The 24,921-nt window shown below is 40.8% G+C and overlaps 1 pseudogene; it reads right to left on the bottom strand.

The window, feature by feature from the left end:
- Positions 1-15,642: 15,642 nt before the first annotated feature.
- LOC130097684 (piggyBac transposable element-derived protein 3-like) lies at positions 15,643-17,961 on the bottom strand (annotated as a pseudogene).
- Positions 17,962-24,921: the final 6,960 nt, after the last annotated feature.

Consider the following 24,921-nt stretch of genomic DNA (forward strand, 5'->3'; position numbering starts at 1 on the left):
TCTTTCAAGACTTTATCATAAAATGTGGAGGTTCAGCCAATGCCCAGAAATGGAAGCTTTAGCTTAAGTTCTGTCAGGAAGACTCAATCAGCGCGCCATGTATTACCTCATCCCTATCCAATCAGGTGTTAACAGTCACAGTATATAAGATTGGTACTTACACTTGTCTGAGTTCGCAGATGCTGACGCTGCCATTCACCTCCATCCTCCCCAACCACCACCAAGACGGTACCTTCCCCTCCATCCTCCCCATCACCACCACCAGGATGGTCCCTTCCTTACCTCCAGGGGGTCGGCTGCGCCCCCGCCTTCATCTCAGGCGGGACATGCAGATTCGGCTAACCTCGCTTTGCTCGCTAAGGACGGGGCCTACGCCAAAGAACTCATAAATTTATGCTTGCTGAGCTGTCAATAAATGTATACAGCTTTTCAATTTATCTCCCGAGTCTTTCTGGTAGAATATCTCTTCCTAGCCAAAGTTTGTGTTAGTGTTATCAGCATAAAGTGCAACTATTTTCTGAGCAAGGCCATGTTTTTCAATGACTTGGAATATGTAGGCAGTTTGCAAATCCGATGTCTCACCTGGAAGAGATGAAAATTCAATTCTATTGGTTTGATGTATCGCACAAGCACATGGAACAATTTAATGTCATTGTGGTTAGATGCATCCACAGTTAATGTGACAAAGGAGCACTTGTCCAAATCATGCTGAACTTCTTCCTCTGACAAAGGACCAAGAACGTTGCATATTATAGCCTCAGATTTAGTGCGAGCAGAAGAAAATTTTGGATCATACAATTTCTTGATCAATTTTGCAGTGCAGTCAGCTGACCGAAAACTGTGGCCATGAATAACAGAATGATATGCAAGAAGTCCTTCACTTGCATGCATTTTATCAGATTCGCTGACACTTGGAGTAGCACACTTACTTTTAGCAGCGTCCATGTGCTTTTTTGTGTGCATATGCTGCGTAATCTCGGCTCGGCCTCCGTGAGCAATGGAAAAGCGAGCCCCACAAATGTTGTATCTTAATTGACTTGCCTCTGATAGTGAATCTCTTTTGAGAAATTTAAACTCTTTTTGAAGATCCTCATTAAATGTACACGCACGCTTCTTTGACATCTTTGCACCTGAATCAAGCTTATCCGTGCTCTCGACTTGTATAGACTTAAAGGTATAGCGGAGGATTTTCTTTTTTCCAGGTGGATCATCAAGACTATTGGTCCTCCTAGTTGTCAATCATTCTGGTGATATTCATGGTTATGAAAAAGCTGTCTGAGGATAAGCTGGTTTTACTACTTAAGTGAAAAAAAAACAGCATTTAAGGGAAATCCTAAGTGTTTTTGACGTTTTACTTAAAGAAACCCTTAAGTAATATTTTTTTTTTTAAATTGGAGAGGGCGGGTCTTCTCTAAAATTCGGAAAGATCCTCCGCTATACCTTTAACTGTGACGTCGGATTCCGCCTTCCTTCACTAACTGCAATGATTAAGGGAATTGTGATTGGATGGAATTGTCCTTCTGCCTTCTCATTGGATGGATTTTTTTTCTCTAAAATATACTATGAGGTGATTTGCTAGTTTTATTAGGCTATTCCGTATTCGAGGAGTACTCACGCTATCACTCAGCAAAAACAAAATATATATATATATATATAAAATATGTATTAACGATGAAATACGGGACAAAACATGATTTTTGGGAAACATGAAGTCGGGACACTAAAATTAGAGTTGAAATACGGGACTGTCCCGGGAAAAACAGGACGTCTGGTCACCCTAATCAGAATGGAATTATGCAAATCAAATCGATGAATGCTTCTCGAAGCGCAAAATTGATAAATAGATGACATACTTGCACCTCTTTCTATTCCATATTGTGTCTTCAAGTGATTTTGCACTTCTGTACAAGTGTAACCAAACTCCTCTACTAATCTACGGATCACAGTTTCATAACTATCCAGTGAACTCCAGGCAGACATTTTAGCAGACAAGTTACATCAAGTCAGCTAACGCTAATCGGCTAAAACTTTTTTTATTGGGGGGTGGGACTTAAGGTCACAACGCAGCGAGAGTTCATGGGAATAGAATTAGGCACTGAATAATAAATCACTAAGACAGTCACAAAAAAAAAAATGAATACAAGAAGTCCATTTGCAAATTAGAACTTGTTCATTTTTAATGAATAGTATCCGGAAATGACAATGTCAACAAAGTAAAATTAAAGTAATATTTATGAAATATTACTTCCTACAGTTAACTATGCCCAAGAAAGTTTGAAAGTAAAAGCATTCACACAAAGTAAAAGATTGTAATACAACTCTTTGTGATGATCACATGTTTATCCATCTGCCACACAAAAAAATAAATAAAGTGCATGATGCCCAAAAAGATATTAAGAGAACCCTAAACTGACAGAACTTTTATCTAAACGAAATCGAATGCTGCCATTGTAATGACTTGAACTGCATTGGATGATCTTCCGTTTAGAAGGTGATCATCTCAATTTTTCCAGCACCTCACTCAGACCCCTGAGAAACACTAGTTTGCTGGAGAACCCTGCAGTCTTGCAGAAAAAGAAGGCATCATTGCCATTGAGATACATCTGCACAAACTCCCCACACCCAGCCAATTGACCCTTTGCCAAGCCACGCCTGAAAACCGCCACTGGCCAATCGTGTCTTAGCAACCGTAACTAGGAGTGGGAGGTCTGGCAAGCTTTCGAGCGAGGGAAACATGCCGAAGCATTGTGCGCATGGATTGTGCAAATCTGATACCCGGTATCCTAAAAGTTTGGACGGGGGAGTGGATATTTTTTCCTTCCTGAAAATCTAAAAGCCAAGGGGAGAAATGATGTACGTGATCCAGCAGTGTGGGAGACCCCATTCACAACTACATGTCCACAGGATTAACAAAAACACCTATTGCTTGGAAATAATGACGGTTCTTTGGTCATAATGCATATATTTTAACGTAAAATAAGACGATTAAAGACAAGACGGAGGCTCACTGACATACTTTAAAATATATTTCAGCATTTTGTTAATCGACGGCCTACTACTACTACTGACTAAGTAACTTTAACCCAATCCGATCGCGGCTCTCCCGGTGTTAGTGTTATTCCACAAGATTTATGGATAAGATGTTTGATTTATAATTATTAGATTATTTTCACATTTCACTTACCCTGCTGTGCACGAACATAGCTGTTCCTTAATTTGTGCGTTTCCCATTTGAATGGTCAGCATGAGGCGGCTGCTGCTTGCGCTGGGACTATAGGCTTTAGCTTCAATTTTTAAGAAATTATTCTATTATTAAAATTATTCTCTAATCATACTGCAGTCCCTTTTGTCTTGCTCTCTCGGATATTTCACATGTTCGCCGAAAATGACTAATTATCTTATTGGGAATGTCTGACACCGGTGCATACACACTGTAATAGATGTGCCAGCCGCGAAAGCTTGACAGGCGTAGCAACAGTAACTAGGGAGGGCGGGGCTTAGCGAAGGGTCAATTGGCCACAGCATGCAGCAAATACAGTGGTCGTACTAGGAATGCTGGTACACATTCTGCAGCTGAGAGCTTCTTTCAGGGAGGACATGATCTGAAATGAGTCAGATAAACCAGTGACTTTCTGACTCACTGCATCTAGAACATCAAACACTTGTGCAACACTGCCCTTAACCTTGTTGACAACAATGTTCAGTTCACTGCATTGTTCATCAACTTTCTCCGTTATGCGTGCTGCAGCATTCTTGACCTCCAACTCAACTTCTTGAAGACTTTCCAGCACTTCACTTTCCTCTGCTTTAACTCTAAACTAGGGATGCACCGAATCCAGGATTCGGTTTCGGATATTGGGCTTTTTAACAGGGTTCGGTTTCTACCGAACCTTAGAATTTATTTCCACCGAACCCTAAGCTTGCACTACGCGCGCTACGTCGATGTCACGCTGCCGTTGATTACGGGAAGATGTTTACCTTAGGCTTGTTCAACTTGAATCGGCGCTGCACAGACAGATTGTTGAATGACATCAGAGTATATCATCAGTATGACATCAGAGCGAATAGAGAGCAGACGGCTCCTTATGCTTTTGAAATGCTCTCGCGGTACTTTGATGTCATAAACCGATCGGTCTGTACAGCGGCAGTTCAAGTCAAACAAGCCTGTAGTGTTACGTGTTGTGTCAGGAAGAAAACAGACTCACGGAGGCGACTAGCATCTCACAACTCGCACTTTATTCCCCAATCAAACTCGTGTAACTGTCTGTCACACGTTCTACCGTCCACAGCGTTACTTAACAAAATAAGATAAAAATGAGCATCAAACAGAAATAACTCGCATACTTGGGGTGTTCGAGGCGCACGGCACATACAATACAGACTGCAGACAGTTCAATAGGGAGCGCGCAGCTCTTAAAGGGGACACATCTTATTTCCACTCGTTACAGTAGGTGGACCGTTCGAATGCAGTGTGAGAAAGTGAAAATGGAACTTTTGAGCAGAAAAAGTGTTGTTTGGCAGTACTTTCAGTCAAAAGAAGGCAATTCAAGTCGAGCTACATGTTCAATTTGCAATGCCAATTTGTCTCATGGTGGCAAGGACTCTAAACAATACACATCATCGCCGCTGTTAAAATGCATAATGTTGCTTATTCTTTTTTTTTCTTTCTTTTTTTACAGATAAAATAAAATGAAAAATCCACGTTGTTTACTTCATTAATGTGTTTACTTTGTTAATGGACTGAGGATGAGAGTAGGATTCGGTATTCGGTTTCGGATTCGGCAGAATTTACTATAAATGCATTTAATTAAATTAAATGTTTAGGCTAGTATCTTCCCATGGATGCATTTAATTAAATACTACTGTTTTTCATGGTCATTTATTTTAAGACCGGGGTAAAGCAAGGAAAACGTCTCAGGTAACGTATGTAACCCTGGTTCCCTGAGAGGGAACGAGACGCTGCGTCAAGACGCGGTGGGAACGCCCCTGCGTGATTGCGTCATGAAGCACGTGTATAATCAGTCCAATGGAGTGACGAGATGACATAGGCGGGTGACGTTATCGACCAGGAAACTATAAAGCACACCTGAAAACAGACCGCGCTAGCTTCTGATAGGCCGAAGCAAGTCGATCACAGGCATGCAGGGAGTATGGCAGGGCGACGCAGCGTCTCGTTCCCTCTCAGGGAACCAGGGTTACATACGTAACCTGAGACGTTTCAAGGGAACTCGAGCTGCATCAAGACGCGGTGGGAACCCTATACCCACGACGCCATATGACAAATGCCTGTTCTGTGTGAAGTCCTTGACACAATCTGTGAATCTGTGACACAATTTGTTTGAAATGTAAGCATCCAACCTTCTTTGGAACAATGAAGTAACGGCTGTAAACCCCTGACTCCCTACTGGGAGGAGGAACCCTTTATATAGCCTCCTTTCGCAGAAGAGTCTGTACTTCTTGCTCCATAGCCAGAGCCTGCTCGGAGTCCACCACGTAGGGAGGACCCCTAGAAATCTAGGCGGAAGAACTGAACTGGACTTTAGTGAGCAGGACCCAATGAGATATATTTGGCAGTAGCTTACTTGCTGCCAGAAAATCTACTAAGGGTACCAGTCTCTCGAGACTGGCCTCTGGATTTAACCGAACAGTCACTTCGGTGCCCTGAACCGGATAACCGGCAGGGAACGACCGACTTGACTGTTCCACGACCCTCCTCGGAGGATCGTTTGGGAACGCTGACACCTCGGTGCCCTGAAACGGATAACCGGCAGGGAACAACCGAACTGGCAGTGCTGCGACCCTCCTCAGAGAGTCGCTTCCCAGGAATGTCTGGTATTGGTCAAACAGCCACTTCGGTGCCCTGTAACGGCGAACCGGCAGGGAAAACCGAACTGACTGTTCTACGACCCTCCTCGGAGGTTCGTTTGGGGACACTGACACCTCGGTGCCCTGAACGGCGAACCGGCAGGGAACAACCGAACTGGCAGCGCTGCGACCCTCCCCAGAGAGTCGCCCCCCAGAGGGTGCCGAGGAGAAACGGATTCTCGAACCCGTCTCTGCCCGGAGGGGGCCACCCTCAGAAGCCTGATAGCCTCGGCATCAGGACTTCTTCTTAGTCGAAGCCTACTTCGAGATAACGACTATCCTCAGATATGTCTTATCCAAAAATGACTATGGCTGAGACTACTAAAAGGAACCAGCCTCTCGAGACTGGTCTCTAGTATAGCTTGAGAGGCCAATCCGGCGTCCTGAAACGGATGACCGGCAGGATATAACCGAACTGACCCCTCTTAAACCCCCCTTCTGCGAGTCAGACACTGAGACTAGAACTCGCTGGAGGGCACCGAAGGGAGATGTGCACCATATAATGAGGTGTTATCCATTTCCTCTTGGGAACAACCATTTATTTCCTCAGAAATAAATGACTCAATTCAATTCAATTCAAATTTATTTGTATAGCGCTTTTCACAATACATATTGTTTCAAAGCAGCTTTACAGAAAGTGCATTTCAGAAATGTACATAGAAGAATATAGTTAGTTAATCATCATGTATTAATTTAGGGCATAACATATCGCCAGCGTTGAGTCGTCTCTTCACAGGCGTCGAGTCGTCTCATCGCAGGCGTTGGGGCATCAGAAGTCTCCGTGAGAGGCTGGATACAAACTGGAGCTGACGAACGCTATTTACCTCGGGACTAGCGTCCCGAGATAACAGCAGAAAAGCAGATAGGAAATAATTAGCGTAGCTGCTGTTCATAATATTAATGCATTCGATCTGATTCAACAGTGGTATAAAAGGTAAGCTTTATGTGAATGCTTGGCTGAAGAGATGCGTCTTTAATCTAGTTTTGAACTGGGAGAGCGAGTGTGAGCAACGAACAGTATCAGGAAGGCAATTCCAGAGTTTAGGAGCTAAATGTGAGAACGCCCTCCCTCCTTTAGTGGACTTAGATATCCTAGGAATGACCAGAAGCCTCGAATTTAGGGATCTTAAAGAACGCGATGGATTGTAGGGCGATAGAAGGTCCATTAAATACACAGGAGCTAAACCATTTAGGGCTTTATAGGTCAGTAGTAGTACTTTGTAATTGATACGGAACTTAATAGGTAACCAGTGCAGAGATGATAAAATCGGTGTTATATGATCATATTTTCTTGACCTAGTAAGAACTCTAGCGGCTGCATTTTGCACTAACTGTAGCTTGTTTATTGAGGATGCAGGACAACCAGCTAATAAAGCATTACAGTAATCTAGTCTCGAGGTCATGAATGCATGAACTAACTTTTCTGCATCAGAAATAGATAGCATGTTACGTAATTTAGCAATGTTTCTAAGGTGGAAAAAGGCAGTTCTTGTAACATATGAAATATGATTTTCGAAAGACAAGTTGCGGTCTAGTATAACACCCAGGTCTTTTACTGTAGTGGATAAGGTAACAGGACATCCTTCTAAATTAAAGTTGTATTGTAAGAGATTTTGTGGGTAGTTTTTTGGACCAATAAGTAATACCTCCGTTTTATCTGGATTTAATATCAGGAAATTACACGTCATCCAGCATTTTATATCTTTAAGACATTCTGTCAATTTAGATAGGTTAGTGTTTTCATCTGGTCGTGATGAAATATATAATTGAGTGTCATCAGCATAGCAGTGGAAATTAATTCCATGTTTTCTTATAATATTACCAAGTGGCAGCATATATATTGAGAATAGCAGAGGGCCTAACACCGATCCTTGCGGCACTCCATAGTCTACTGATGTTATCTTCGATTTTTCCCCATTTAAACAGACAAAATGGTAACGGTCTGATAAGTACGATCTGAACCAGCTTAATGCCTGTCCCTGAACACCAGTGTAGTTTTGTTGTCGATCCAAGAGTATTTTGGGATCTATAGTGTCGAACGCAGCGCTAAGATCGAGTAGAACTAGTATTGAGATACAGCCTTGGTCAGAAGCTAAAAGTAAATCATTTCTAATTTTAACTAGCGCAGTTTCTGTGCTATGATGCGGTCTGAATCCTGACTGAAATTTTTCATATATCTTATTTTCTTGCAAGAAAGAGCACAATTGAGCGGACACAATTTTTTCTAGTATTTTAGACATAAATGAAAGATTTGAAATGGGTCTGTAATTTGCTAAGTTATTTTGATCTAATTGTGGTTTCTTAATAAGAGGTTTTATAACTGCCAGCTTGAATATTTTTGGAACATGACCTAAGAATAAAGACGAGTTAATAATATTGAGAAGAGGCTCTTCCACTACATGTAACACTTCTTTCAGTAGTTGAGTGGGTATTGGATCTAATGAACATGTTGTTGGTTTAGATGCAATGATAAGTTTATTTAGCTCTTCCTGTCCTACAGTTGTAAAGCGGTGTAGTTGTTCTTGAGGGGCGATAATTGAGGCTGAATCACAAGACACCATTGAGGATTGTACATTTACAATTGTATTTCGGATGCTTTCTATTTTCTCATTGAAGTAATTCATAAAATCATTACAACTATACTGTAACGGAATATTTTGCTCTGGCGATGTCTGTTTATTTGTTAGTCTAGCCACGGTGTTAAATAAAAACCTTGGATTATTTTTGTTATTTTCTATTAGTTTGCGGAGATGCTCAGCCCTGGCTGCTTTTAGAGCCTTTTTATAACGTGACACACTGTCTTTCCACGCGATTCTAAAGACCTCTAAATTAGTTTGTTTCCATTTACGCTCTAAGTTACGAGTTTCTCTCTTGATAGCATGTGTAGTACTATTGTACCATGGTGCTTTAGTTTTCTCTCTAACCTTTTTCAATCTAATTGGTGCAACAATATCTAATGTACTAGAGAAAATGGTGCTCAAACTGCTGGTCATTTCCTCTAGTTCATCTGTTTGTTTGGGTTCACTGAGCAGCTGAGATAGATCAGGTAAGCTATTTGAGAATCTATCTATAGTGATTGGAAGGATTGTTCTGCCTGGTCGATAACGCGGCGCAACATGACAAATTTCAGCAGTACGTATTATGCACGTTACCATGCAATGATCAGTGAGATCGTCACTTTGCGGTATAATATCTATATCGGTTGGATTGGTTCCGTATGATATAATTAAATCTAGTGTATGATTTAGACGATGAGTGGGACCGCTGACGTTTTGCTTGACCCCAAAGGAGTTTAATAAATCTGTAAACGCAGTCCCTAACGCATCATTTGTGTTATCTACGTGTATGTTAAAATCTCCAACAATTATTGCTTTATCGGCATTGACCAATAGATCTGAGAGAAAGTCTGCAAACTCTTTTAGGAATTCAGCATATGGCCCTGGAGGTCTATATACAGTAGCCAAGGCTAGAGATAATAGGGATTTCTTTCTTACATCTAAGAGCGTAACATTTAGCACAAGTACTTCAAACGAATTAAACCTGTGACCTGTTTTCTGAGTAACATTAAGAATATCTCTATAGATTGTTGCAACACCGCCGCCACGACCGATCAGACGGGGCTCATGCTTATAACAGTATCCTGGCGGAGTAGACTCATTTAGACCGAAATACTCATTTGGTTTAAGCCAGGTTTCAGTAAGGCAAAGTACATCGAAGCTATTATCTGTGACCATTTCATTTACAATAACCGCCTTAGGTGTGAGCGATCTAATGTTTAGAAGACCTAGTTTTAGAAATTGTTTTTGTTCACTGATATTTAGATTTTCTGGTTTAATTACAATAAGATTTTTCCTAGATCCTACACTAGATTTATTGTTTGGCCTCACTAGACGAGGAATAGACACAGTTTCTATATAATGTTCTACACTACTTATATCAATTAAGTTGGGACAGCAAAGACTGTGAATTGGACTTTGACTTACTAGTCAGATGGTGTGCAACGTCTTGGAGATGTTGTCTGACAGCACAGCCGCTCCGATTCTGCTGGGGTGCAGGCCATCAGCACGGTAGAGCCTAGGTCGCTCCCAGAACAGATTCCAATTATTTACAAAGAGCAGTTTCTGTTCATTACACCATGACATTAACCATTCATTTAGAGCAAATAGTCTACTGAACCTTTCTTGTCCTAGTCGGTACGTGGGAAGCGGTCCAGGCACGATGATCGTTGCCTCAGGCGCTGTGCTGCGTACCGTCTCGATCAGGCTCCTGTAGTCCTTCTTCAGAACCTCCGTCTGCCGCAGCCTGATGTCGTTCGTCCCCGCGTGGAGGACAACGGCTCCGACGCGCTCGTCACCGTTCAGGATCTCGGGAACCTGTGCGGCGACATCAAGAACTCGAGCACCAGGAAAACAGTGAGTGCGCACCTTACCCTTACCTGAGGTAGCGCGGACATGACGGACCATGGAAGTGCCGATGATCACGGCGTCGTCACGTTCCGACTCGCGAAGGGGGGAGAAGCGGTTCCGGGTGGAGATCTCGAAGACCGGGAGGGGCGGAGAGGTTCTTGCTCTGGTCCTGGCTCGTGTCTTCCGCTGTGGGATCACCCAGGGTCCATGGTGCTGTGTCGGTGCCGGAGTGAATGAAGCCAGAGATGATCGCGTCCTCCTGGGCAGAGAAACGCACGGAGTAGACGAAGTCGGAGTCAAAAAGTTACCAACCACTGACTTGTGAGCATCGGCGCGTGACGTTTCAAGCGCTGATCGCCGATCCCGCAGCTCGGCTTGCCTCTCCAGCAGACCACGGATCTGTTTCTCCACCGATTCCTGCTCCAATCGTACCGAAATCAGCTCGAATGTGTCCTCACCTGCACTCAGAGGTAACGTTAGACACACATCCGATATGTTCGCCATTATAACAGATGAACAGTAAATTAGCAGTGATACTACCAATATCACTACTAATTTAGGACTGGAATGCTGGATATAACCTGTATCCTTTCAGTGAAACGGGTGTAAAATCAGACGCTCGATAGGCGCGAGCCCACGCGTGAAATGCTAGCGGGCTAAAGGCTAGTAGCCGAGATTCGCAAAGTTGGATCTAAGTAGCGATATCAAAGCAATCCGATTGTTTTTTATAGGGAATAGTATCGAGGATAGGTTCACACGATATAAAAATAGAAAGTGCTTGTTAATAAATGAGTGGTAAAGAAGAAAATCAAGGATTAATGAATCAATTCGACGGAGCTCAAACACAAACAAACACCGCACGCCTCCTCAAAGATCAGATGAGTACATATTTAATTTTCTCAATTAAATACAGCCAAATATCATCCAGATAAGTAAACACAGTCTGGATGAAAAAGCTGAATAGTATATTAATACAGACATTTAACTCCAGGATAAGATGAATACATATTTAATTTTCTCACAAATTAAATGGAGCCAAATATCAACCAGACAAGTAGAAACGGTCTGGATGAAAAAGCTTAAAGCTGAATAGTATATTAATATAGACATCTAACTCCAAGGATAAGATGAGTAGCTATATATTTAATTTTCTCAAAAATTAAATGAAGCCAAATATCAACCAGACAAGTAGAAACAGTCTGAATAAAAAAGCTGAATAGTAGCCTATAAATACAGACATTTAACTCAAAGATTAGATGAGTAGGCCTACATATTTAATTTTCTTAAATTAAATGCAGCCAAATATTAACCAGACAAGTAGAAACGGTCTAGTTTAAAGGCTGAATATAGTGTATTAATATAGACCTCATATTATAATCTCAAACAATAAAGAATACAAAATTAGTTTTCAAACAATCATAAGAGAACGAGAGAAAGGGAAATTTCCCGTCTACTCAGTTCCCTGTGCATATTGGCTACCATTTATCTACATGTTGCCTCGGCAAACGTGAGAAGAGCTACTTTATTATGCAGATATGCAGACCCATAAATTATAATCACGCGCTGCCTCGGCAAGCGCGCGATCTGAGCCATAGATTCTTATTGTAGAGATGCAGACCCATTATCTACGCGCTGCCTCGGCAAACGCGAGATCTGAGCCAATAGATTCTTATTGCAAACCTGTAATCTAAGCACTGCCTCGGCAAATGCGAGATCCGAGCCACGACTCTTATGCAGCCCGTAATCTACGCGCTGCCTCGGCAAACGCGTAGATCTGAGCCAAATCTTTATTGACTTTCTTCCCTCGAGAAGAAAGCCAACAAGAGCAGAGCTAAAACTCTCGATAGTGCATATGTTACACGTCGGGAATTTATGAACGAACACAGTCAGACCCAATTTACTAGAGCTGACGTGCATGCTCCACTCCCAAACAGACAACACATGAATCGCGTGTGTCCCCACTCGTAATGAAGCGAGGGCAGGGACGAACACAAGATCCAAGGCTCTTTGCTCTCCATACTCCTGTCTAATATATATATATATATATATATATATATATATATGCTTGTGGACAAACAACAATAAATAGACAGAGACAAGGTCACACAGAGCGCTTGCTGAAGGCACAGAAGCTAACGCGGTCTGTTGTCAGGTGTGCTTTATAGTTTCCTGGTCGATGACGTCACCCGCCTATGACGTCTCGTCTCTCCATTGGACTGATTATACACGTGCTTCACGACGCAATGACGCAGGGGCGTTCTCACCGCGTCTCGACGCAGCTTGAGTTCCCTTGAAAGGAAACTACAATTTACTTCAACAAGGCAACATAACGACACTCATCTCATTCGTGGAGGTGGAAAAACAAGTTGTTTGTGACATGCAACGATTTAAATTATGTAAAAGAAAGGGTAGGAATCTGCTGTTTTTGTCAATTTTAAGTTTTAATTAAAAATGTCTGCAATTTTAATATAAGTAGCTACATGGTTCAATATTTTACCACTTGCTTGAGCAACTTAATATATAATCTATATAAACATAATGCATTGAATAATACGTTTTTAAATTGTGTTCAAACGTGAATGCATCTATTAAAGAGTGTATACGTGTACAAAGAGAATCCCAATGCTGACCAAACTTTTTTAAATAAAAGTTGATGATAACTTCTGGATTTGAAATAAAAATAGTGAGTAGGCTATATGTGTTTGTGTGAAACGGGCGTTAGTCTTTCTATGACATTATATGCGACATATCCAACAATATGTAAAATAACAGTTGATGTAGGTCGCTGTAAAGCTTACAATTTAAAACTTGTAGGATTACATAGTTATATTCTACTCAACAAAATCTGAACTTACACAAAATATCCTGTCCAAAAATATTCATACCCTGGTTATTACAGGGATAGCCCCCAAAAATGAACATTCTCTAGTCCTTTACTCACCCACGTGTCATCCTAGATTTGTAGGGAAAAAGACCAACTCTGAGTCCATGTAATGCAAGTGAAAGGCAATTAGATAGTTTATGATTCAAAAACCACACACAGTAATGGTTACGTGCATCACGCTTCACAACATCTCTCTCATGAGTGTGCAATATGACAGTTGGCCAGAAGTGATATAGTTTTTTTTTTTAGTTTAAATTATTAGCATTTACTTTGACGCACCTATTGTTCAGCCTCAGAAGACATTGATTCATCCAGGGTCACATAGATTACAGTCATATTCACTTATTTTTGAATTGTCAACTTTCAATCCCCATTAACTTGCATTATATGGACTCACAGAGAAAGGTTAGTTACCTAAAAAATGTTGTTTATCTGAAGAAATAAAAGTCATATACACCTGGGATAGCATGAGTAAATGAGATAATTTTCATTTTGGGGAGGACTAATATATATATATATATAATATATAAAACCCACCTTTTCTTTTTAGACACGTTTTCCTGTCTATTAAGTTTCACCAAGTCACTGCTTTTAATAGCGAAGAACTTGCGACTGGATGATTTCCAAAACTCCAAATCTAAAACAAAAAATAAAAGGATTTTACTATCAAACTATCAAAAGTAGATGCAGTCACTAAACCTTATATCACACCAGGGGCTCAGTTATACCACAGTTGTGTAGTTCTGACACCATTTTATTTTATTTTTTTACTGTAATCAGTATCGGCCATGTTACTATTACAGCAATAACAATAATAATGTTGTATTATCTTTTGTCTCAGAGGTATCTGCTGTTGCAAGACCCTTGACGTCACAGATGGTGTAACAGTCAGTAGAATTCAAGTATTCTTGTACAGTTTGCCCCACGAGTTGCACACCCTGACCCTGCTGGCTGTGAGAAACAACAACAGCAACAACAACACACTATCAATCATTGCAACTTCTTAACCCTCAAAGGGTCTTCGTTTCCTGTTTACACTTCTGGTCTTTGGGGTCAATATGACCCCAACAATTGATAGTCGCAGTAATAACAATTGATAGTCGCAGTAATATCAATTGCGTAGTAATATCATCTCTCGTGAAAAGTCCGCTCCCGTTGAAATGAGAGGGAGGAGGAGAGGGAGCGGGGGGAGAGGACTTTTCACGAGTGATGATATTACTGCGCCGAGTCGAAGTGCTCCCAAGCACTTGCTATGGTATTCTGCCATACAATATAGTCATCCATTTTACACACTTAGAAAAGCGCAACGTTTTATTTTGTGTCACCGTCCTAGATCGAGTTATACTACTCGTGTAACTGTATTTAAATAGGGAAAACGTGGAGGTGTTTGGTCGCTTCTCTTCTGGGCACGTATTGAATGAACAGGGCTAAGATAAGATCTAACAAAGTTTCGCCGCAAGACAGCGATTTAGTGCATGCACTGAGACGAGATAGGTATGTATCAACTCGTCTTAGTTAAGGGAATAACATAGTTTAATATGAAAAACCAGTAGAGTATCCCTTTAAGAAAGAAATAGTTTTGACCAGCAGAGGCCATAGAGAGCCATTCTTTTTACTGGATGTGGCCAACTGCTTGTATCACAACGTTTGTGATACATTTTGTGAATTTATATATATGTATAACATTAGAAAAGACATTTAAAATAAATATTCTTTCAAATGGTAGATTTTTTTTAAAGTTTTTGATGCATTTTGAAATGCCTTTTTTTTTTTACAAAATGCCACAGAAATTTGACAGAAAAATGCCACATAAGACACACCAAAAGGACAAGACTTGGAGTCAGATTGTAGTTGCATATTATTGCAACTACAATCATATAAAAAAAAATTAATAATTAAATTTAGAATGCAAAAGAAACAAAATAAATATTATGTAAATAAAACCAGCAGCAATATAAAAAAAAATGAACAAGAGTGAAGAGTGAACATCGAATAACAATAAAAACAATTTACAATCACATTCGTAACACTGAACATAAAAGCAATAACAAGCAACAAAAAATTATATGTAAAACACATAGTAAAACAATAATCAGTCCACACACATCTGGCACAAGAAGACTGTGTGAGTAGCACAAATGGCTCTTTTGCAGTTTGCACACTGCTTGTCAGTTTTCGTATCCTTGGCCCGTGGACACACCTGACACCTTTTTCGCTGTAGTGGTGGAGGTTCAGTGGAGGGCCCTGGCTCGTTGGACGAATCCTGTTGTCTCTTCAATATTGCTGCAGAGGCTGGTGTACGAAGCACGTGTTGTCGTCGCTCCATGTGAGGGGACACCAGAGCTTTCCCTAGCTGCTCTAGAAAGAGCCTCCTTTTCATACTCTTCCCTCTCTCCCATGATGGATTGACTTCTCTCCACACCACAAAGGCATTTATGGAGGAAACATCAAGGATTGTGGAGAAGACAACCATTGGCCACCGTAGCATGCAACCATCTGCAATATTTCAAACACACACACACACAAACAAATTAGTAGATCTGCTAGAAAAAGAAATACCAATCACTAACTCACCAACTTTGAAAATTAGCAAAAATTGATGCATTCATCAAATCATAAAATTTGTAAATACCTTGTCAAGGTTGTCAACTCCGCCTTTGCAGCGGTTGTAGTCCAAGATGACCTCTGGCTTCTTGTCCTCCCTGTCACTGATTTTGGCATCCTTGTGACATGTGCTCATGAGCAGCACATTTTTATGCCTTTTAGGGCAATACGACACAAGACTGTGTGTCGCAGTGAAAACAAAAAGAGAGGAAAACACAGCTCTGTCTCTCATTGTCAGAAGAGCAGGTGGGAGTTCTGGTTTTGTTTTTGCGAACTGTGCCAACCATGGTCAACTTCCTTTTCAGGAGCTCCTGGCCAAGGGCATACGAAGTGAAGAAATTATCACATGTTACTGTGTGTCCCTGGAGACCAGTGGTCAAATCAAGGACCACACGCATGCTCTGATTTCTCTCTGGCTGTCCATCTCGAGGCTTGCCGGTGTACACTTGCATGTTTCATGCGTAACTCGTCCTGGCGTCACTCGTCCTGGCGTCACATGCTGCCCAGATTTTCACACCATATTTCGCCGGCTTACTAGGCATGTACTGTTTGAATGGGCATCGACCTCGAAATGGCACCAGGCACTCATCCACCGTTATGTCTGATCCAGGGTTGAACATTAGTGGGAGACGCTCAACCCATAAATCCCACAGATCCCGAATTGGTGCCAGCTTGTCATCTTCACGGCCCTGTCATCGAATCGAATGATTCTTGACAAAATTTTAAATCTTTTCAGAGTCATGACAGCACAAAAAATAGCACGCCCAGTTTCAGCCTCCCACAAACTGGAAAGGGCCTAATTATTGGAGCGATACACTCCGGCAAGAATGAGCAGACCAATAAATGCCTCCATACAGGGCCGGCTCTGTAAATCTGGGGGCCCTAAGCAGGAAAATTTTGGGGCCCTGCCTTGCAGTAAATAATGGAGTATTGCCACCGCAAACCAGCAAATACAATCTAACCCCAATCTAACAAATCTTCAATAAAGTTGTTGCATATAGGCTACAGGTGTTGCTAGAGTCTCGATCTTTGAACTTTTCCCTTTTCCACACTTTAAAAAGAGGGCGAAGTTGGACCAGTAATTTCTTTGCTTCCTTCTAAAGTGATTTAAACATATTCTTCTTTTTTCTGCACCCGATGGATAGACTCGTTTCATTTTTGCGGTCAAATTTCCAAGTCCAGGGAAGACAACGATCTGACACGGTTGGTTGACTTAACGCAGTGGTTCTCAAACTTTTTCGGTCATTCCCCACTTTAAACAAGGGGGAATTTTCAAGCCCCACTGCCCCCATCGCCCCAAATGCTAATGAAATACGCAACAAGCTTAAAATGTTCCAATTTATTGAAGTAACAAGTATCTAAATACAAACTAACTATCTACATCAAATAACATAACAGCAAGTTCAAAAATAAAGAAAATTAAAGTGCAGCTGTGTCATAACTGGCATGGAATTCAAAAATAGAGAAAATAAAAGTGCAGCTGTGTCAAAATGTGTATCAAGTTCAAAAATAGAAAATAAATAAAAGTGCCACTTTGCAATCTGTTAAAAAAAGAAATGAAGAGAAATCCATTTGGCAAGACAGGTCTATTTAAAAAAATTAAAATAGACATAACATAGGCTACTGTGTTTGATATGGGATTAAAATGATGGGCAGTGTATGAGATATAAACTAATGATTAATTATTTTTATATTCCTTTGTTCCGATCAGAGCATGAGCGGAGAGCGCATTTCTGAATATTCCTCGGCTCGCTCATTCCGGCGCTCAGGGTCGCGCGCTCAACCCTGCTGGTTCGAGAATATGTGGAATAAGAGCTGCCTCCGACTTAAGTTTTTTTCTAGTCGACTAGTAGTTGTTTATTTAGGCCATTAGTGGACAAATCGCCCCTTTATATTGATTTAATAACTTAAATAGGCTATACACGAGTGTTATAAAAGCCGCACTCAAGCGCACGAACCGGCAAAAGTAGGCTAATGATTATGAATGTGTAAAAAATAGTAAGGAGACATTTAATTGTTTATTAATAAACTGGTGTTTTCTGCGTCGTTGCAAAGATTAAGTTGACGATGCGGACTCGCCATGAACAAATAAAGATATAAAGGCATAAAAAGGAAAATTTCATCCCGTTGGCGCACCCCACCTGTCACGTCTCTATTCCCCACCAGTGGGGCGCGCCCCACACTTTGAGCGGCGACTACCATCTGTAGTTAGGGGGCCCCCTAGTGGCGGCGGGGCCCTAAGCAGCCGCTTAGTTCGCTTATAGGGAGAGCCGGCTCTGCCTCCATATCTGTCCAGTCCACATCCCTCCAGTCAGCACCATATACACGCTTTCCTTCCAAATTTGTCATCTCCACCACGATGTTTTGGATGCTTGGTGGAAAAAATTATACAAAAGATGACTTTATGTCCTCTACACGAGAACATGCGTACCTGGTTGGTCCAGGTGTCAGCTTTGTAACTCGGGCAGCTGAAGCTCTCCCTGGCCCCTGTAGAGGTGGGGTAGTAGACCAGGTTATTTGCCCATTTTTGGAACTGAAGGCTTGGTCTGCCTCTTCCTCCTCACAGTCCTCCTCTGATTCCTGTAACTCATCTTCCAACCCTGTGTTGTCTTCAGGTGGATTGCAGTCCTCTGGCTCAGAGTCTTCTGGCTCAGTGTCTTCCTGGCATGATTCAGTTTCGCTAGAATCCAGCACATAGTCCAGTGTCTCGAGGAGAGTGTACCTCTTTGCCATAATGCCAGCACAGAATGAACTGTGTGCAGGGCACCAAAGACCCTCTTTTATAGCTTTTGCGTGGGAACAATTTCTTTGTTTTCAAAACACAGTTCCATCTCAATGCAAATTTTCTAAAGTTGAAAAGGTCACTTGTATTTGATCTCTGTCTCATCTCTCTCTTGCTCTCTCTGCATGTGAGGGCCCATCCACACTACTTCGTTTTAGTTTAGAAACGGATAATTAAAACGAATACGATCTCCGTCCACACCAGCGTTTTAGCTGCGTATTAGAATTGGTCTCCGTCCACATTAAAACGACTGAAAACGCGGATCACGTGACCATTCACCAACACTGGGCATGCGCGTGCCGGTGTAAACACAACTTCATTGATAAAATGATCCCACCATGCATAACCCCAAACCGACGCTCCATGTATGGTCAACGCATACGGGAATTGTCACAGATCGCTCGGATAATAGCTTGACTCCGCGCATGTAGGCAGTTATAGCGTTGTAAAATGCAGAATTTACTTGTACAACAGCTGCTAGCAAAGATATACGCCATGACTGATGACACCCAATCATAGAGCCAAGCGTGAGCCAAGCGTGAGCCTCTACTACGTCATCGTTTCTAAAGTCCTCCGTTTTGACCCGTCTACACTAAAACGCCCTCTGGAGATTCAAAACAAAAAACGGATCGGCAGCGTTTCTAAACTTCTCCGTTTTGGGTCTCCGTTTTTGCCGTTTTAGTGTGGACGGGAGGTGCAAACGTAGCAAAAGGTCTCCGTTTTTAAACGAAAACGCAGTAGTGTGGACGGGGCCTTAGTGTGCATGTGCATGCATTAGGTCTCACTCACACGTGTTCTTTTTTTGTGTGTGTATAGAGATAATGTAGGTAAAGTCACAAAATCTTATTCCACTGAGATCAAGGGAACCTTTTTTTTTTATTAAGGAAAAGTCGATTGGGGTCATATAGACCCCAAGGACCTTAAAGGACATTGAAATTCAAACATTACAAGATTTTATTTCCCAGAAAATAATACACTTACTGTATGGTGACCTCTTCCCACTGTCTTCAATGTCGGCGACATAAATCTGTTTCCTTGCTGATCTTGTGCGCTTCAGCGGGTTCTGGAAAGTGTTACCTGGATTGCTAACGTGCCCTCTTGGCCTAAAAGGTGCACTGTGGCATTGAGGAGAAATCCCAGGACCTGGGCCAGCGCTTGGTGTCATGGCGGCCGTGGTGGTGTGTTCTTTAGTAGTGCCACATACAGCAAATCATCCTCGGTGACGCATTACATTGTTCTGAAACACGGTGTGGGAAATAGGTTTCCCTTGTTATGTCATCCTCCAGATATATGCTCTCCGGCTCCATCTAAAAATAATGGTACAATCTTAGCGACTGACTATTAGCCTGATAGCTATTCTAGCTGGCAAGGTTTACTAAAAATGTGTAGTAATAACGTTAACATTACCTTAAAAATAGATTCCAGCCGATCCCGAGAAATATCTCTGGCCATCATAGTCAGCCGTTTAGCACCATGATGCAAGCTGAACTGCAACAGGTCATCCATATCTTCAAAGGACTTGGTTAAGAAGAACACTAATGGTCTCGCGATTACCTACAGTACACCATCCTCTTCCGTTCTGCCCCGGTGTCCGCCCCCCCTCAATGATAATAGACTCGCCCATCTACCTTGCAAATTGAAAAGAATGACCAGAATGAAACTAAATTTTTTATTTATTTAAAAAAACGAATTTACATTTACAATTTAGAAGACGTAAAAAAAGCAAAGAAGAGCGGAGAAAATGTAATTATCCATCGATAATATAACTGGAAAAAATGGAAAAATTAACGCCTGGTTTCAATTTTTCATTTTTGCATTTGCATTGTATGGTCTGAAAACTGAATTGTGAAGCGTTACACAGATCATAAACTATTCTGAGGGGAAAAAAGTCAGTCTTTTTTTTCCCTTAGAATTGGCCTGATAACTCGCAATTGCGAGTTTATATCTCACAATTCTGAGAAAAGATGTCAGAATTGTGAGATGAAAAGTCGCAATTCTGTCTTTATATCTCGCAATTGCAAAGAAAAGGGGCACTGACATAGACCAATAAAATTTAACTTCTCAATATGTCTCCTCCTTTCAGGTTCACACAGGGTGGTGACATAAGCAATAGACATGGTTAAAATTATGAATGTTTTTTTTTTTTTTTTTTTACAATATTATGTCTCGTTCCAGTGGGCGTAGTTCTTAGAGTAGTTCGAGAACTAGTTGCGCTCTGTCTCAATTGATCCACTTTTATGTCCTGAAACAACCGTTTTTTTGGGGTCGACAGCTTATAAAAATTTATTTCTGGGTTATTTAGCTTGTTTGCTGTACACCTTGTCACATAGCAGCTTTTAGACATTGTTTTGTTTTTTGTTATAAGTCATAAATGACGAGGAGGCAGCCTCTCTCAATGCAAAGTCAATGGAGATGGTTGGTTAATTTTCAGGTAACTATGTAGCAAATTCACTTCAAGTTAGCTAAATCCCATGGAAAGTCTATGGAGCGGTGGTTAGCTAACGGAAGTTATCAAAACAAAAAATATTTGATGTGTAAATTACAGACTGGGCACATTAAATTGTACATCTATTGGTACATATATTGGGTTGACACATAACAACTTACTAGCAAAAAAAGATATAAGTTGACGCTCCTTTTCTTCGCTCCACTGCCGCTGAGAGGCCGCCATCTTGTTTGAAAATTTTTTCACCGGAAAAGAGTTTACCCTACTTCCGGCCTTGGCGGCCATTTTTGTGAAATAGGCCTATTCTCCAAGCCGGTCACATGATCGGCTGCTAGCATTCTGATTGGAGGATCTCAAAAAGTTGCCCACGACCGATCTAAAGTATCCAGATATAAATTTGTTCCCCATTAGTGATGGGAAGTTTGGTTCTTTTCCGCAAACCGGTTCTTTTGGACAGTTCGTTTCAATGAACCGGTTTAAAAAAAAAAAGTTTCACCAGTTCTTTTACATCCTCACGTAATGACGTCAATTCTATCATCCTGGCGTATAAAAATACATTCAAATATTCAAATAAAGACATTTGTAATAATAACTTCTGTAGTAATCATCGTCATAATCATCTTGGATTTATCAGATACAGATTACGTTTTGCAAATGAACCCTACAGGCGATGAGCAAACGGGGATGTTTCACATCGGTTTAAATGATTAAATGTTAAAACGCCTTGCCATATAATGTATTGTAAGAAGTGTACTTTAGAGAAACTGGTGCTTGGGGAGAGGGCGGCGCTTAAAGTGTTTTAAAGTGTTTGCACGCAATACACTTTAACACCCTACGAGGGCGCGCGCCCCCCGTGTCGCGCGGAATCAGAGTACGAAGTAATACGCTGATTTCACACAGCCGCCATTTTGAAATCGAAAGCGAGGCTCCGGTGGGAAGAACCCCGGAAGTACAGATAGACAACAATGCCTTGGACTACCAACCTGAAGCTCCTGCCGCGATTTACACTATTGGGTGTTAATATCCAATATAGGATATGTATATAGTTCGTTCCTGCTTCTTTTTTTTATGTTCTGAATTATATGTATATAAAAATAATTTTATTTATAAATGAATTTCACTGCATATAGTCTAAAGTATGAAAGAAATGTATGTACATTTTTAGAATAACTAATTTCTACATTAAACACAACAATATGCCATCGCATTCGCGACTCTCCTATGATTAAAGGCGACACTTCCGGTTTTCTTCCCACGGGAGCCATTTCAAAATGGCGGCTGCTTGAAATCAGCGTATAACCACAACAAACTAAAAAAGAGCACAAAGCAGTCACGTGGGTGTGTGTGAAACGAAGCTTCGGACGTCATTGGTCACGTGATTTTGATAGAACAAATCAAGCATTGATACAAATTGTTTAATTTTTTTGACACACGCCTCAGAGCTTTGATGTCAAGCTGAAATGCAACAAAAGTGTAAATGCAACAAAAACAACAACACATTTAAGTTAATAACACAGTGGAATCAAGCCACGACACAGAAAGAGGGACTGAGATTAAAGTATTGTAACACTATAGGAAGGCAAACCTCTGTAAATGATGTATGGAGAGTTGTTAAAAAAATGAGTGGGGTGCGACAATCTTGGAGTTATCCAGTCCTTAAGAACAGTGAAACTATGGCAGTGAAGGATGAAGATAAAGCAGCGTTAATGGTCAAAGACATAGCCAATGTTCATAGTAGTCTCAACTTAACTGATGATGAAAGAGCGGCAACAAAAAGACAGTATCAATATCTTTTAGAAAATGTAGAGGTTTGAGATGATAGCATGAACGCAAGTTTTTCAGTAAGTGAACTAAAAAAGGCTATAAGCAAGGCGAAGGTAACAGCTACGGGAAAAGATAGAATAAGTTAAGCAATGTTGAAACATCGGTAACACTTTAGAATACGGTTCCTTCGTTAATGAATAACTACACAAGAACCGATGAGTAACACAATATTAACAATCTAGTAACTACTATTAACTAACAAGAAACTCTGATTAACGAATTAGTAAGTAATGGCGCACAGATGAAAGTGGTAGTTCACTATTAACTAATCAATAACTACTATTTTTGTAATGCTTCCCAGAGAACTACTGAATTTTTTTATTAACAATCTAGTAACTATATTAACTAAAAATAAAATATGATTAACGAATTAGTAAGTAATAGCGCACAGATGAAAGTGGTAGTTCGCTATTAACTAATCAATAACTAAAAAATGCTTCCCAGAGAACTACTGAAAAAGTTTAATAATTCTTGCAAAACTAATCAATAACCAATGCATGACAAATGACTAGCACTACATTAACATTTTAACTGCTACTGTAAACGAATACACAAGGTTGTTTACATTATCAATATGTAATAGCATAGCAGACTTATGATTTGGGAAAGCTGTTAATAATTGGCCTATGCTGTCTATTTATCAACTGAATAATTTTTAAAGAAATGGATTTTTAAATGCAGTTGTCGCGACCTTACTTGTCCTGTGGCCAATTTTCCGGCATTCCTCTGGACTGGCATTGAACCACTAGTCACGGCGACTGGAACATATTGAGTTATCAGCCATCCGAATACCATACAGTGATTTTATTATTTAACATACCACTCAAAAAATGTTTTTATGTATGTCTCCTAGCTCATATATGTGTGTTTGCATATCTTGTATGAGTGGTTAGAAGATTCTACACTTTATTGGCTTTTCATTAGTAACTACTGTAAGAATCATGGGAACTAACTAGTAATGACTCAAGTGTTACTACATACTTCTATGGCAATTACTATCTAAAGCTTAAAATGACTTCAGTTTGGTTGCACATGATATTTATTCATCATGACTGAAAAAATTGCTGATGCATGGAACAAGCAACAGCTAAAGTGGCAGTGTGTATAGCCACTTGACCATATTTATGATGGCTGACTTTAAACAGGAGTCATGGAACACGAAACAAGAAACAGTTAAAGTGACTGTGTATAGCCACTGAGCTAGAACATGCATGAAATGGTATTTGTCATACAAAGAAAGAACACATACACATGCATAAACAGCTTATTTTTGTCTCTCACAAAAGTCTATAAGCAAGCCAACTTTCTTTCTGTTTTCAATGGTGCTTTGCAGTGGCTCCTGCCTGCATAATTCTCTGCACCGCTCTGCAAAATTCTGTCCTCTTTGAAAGGTGCCTCGCAAATTTTTGTAGGCCTCTATGTCACAAGCTTCGAGCTCCGCAATTGCAGCAGTATCAGCAATGGTCTTTCTATCCACGCCACATTTGAAGAATAACTGCGTTTTTGTTGTCCCACCTTTCAAATAGCCCAAGACCTTGTTGTACCTCTTGATGGCTTGCTCTGGAAGAAAGACTGACAAAGAACAGAGAATAAACCATTAGTGTGTTATGCAAATGTTATGTATATTTTATAAATGAATGGAAGTCGGAAGTCTGCAGGGAATTACAGCCTAAAGGTCTTTGCTGTGTTTGGTGGTTGTAGGTTGAAGGCTGTATAGGAGTTTCTCTAGGAAAATTAGTCTCAGAAGAAGAAGAACCATAATAATAATAATAACAATTTTAAAGTGCCCCTATTATGCTATTTTAAAGTTTTGGAGGTTAGGTTTACATGCATCTGTGGCGAGCAGGATGAGGCAGAGGGACGATGCGAGACCGGTGCGTCTCACAGGTGACGTTCATTAACACTCACGCCACCAGCCTTGCGCCGTTCTCTCACGTCCTTCGGCCTCGTCCTGCTCGCCACAGCATCCAAGTTCAAAAAACACTGTAATTTTTATTGCAGTATTATCTCTCTTCTCATAAATGATCCTTTCTGAGAGCCTACTCTGCTCTAATTGGTCAGATGGCCCAGTCTGTTGTGATCAACAGCGCAGATCAGAAATTAAATTCCA

Source organism: Rhinichthys klamathensis, unplaced genomic scaffold (assembly GCF_029890125.1).
Source record: "Rhinichthys klamathensis goyatoka isolate OS25496 unplaced genomic scaffold, OSU_Roscu_1.1 h1tg000223l_1, whole genome shotgun sequence".
NCBI classification, from domain to species: domain Eukaryota; kingdom Metazoa; phylum Chordata; class Actinopteri; order Cypriniformes; family Leuciscidae; genus Rhinichthys; species Rhinichthys klamathensis.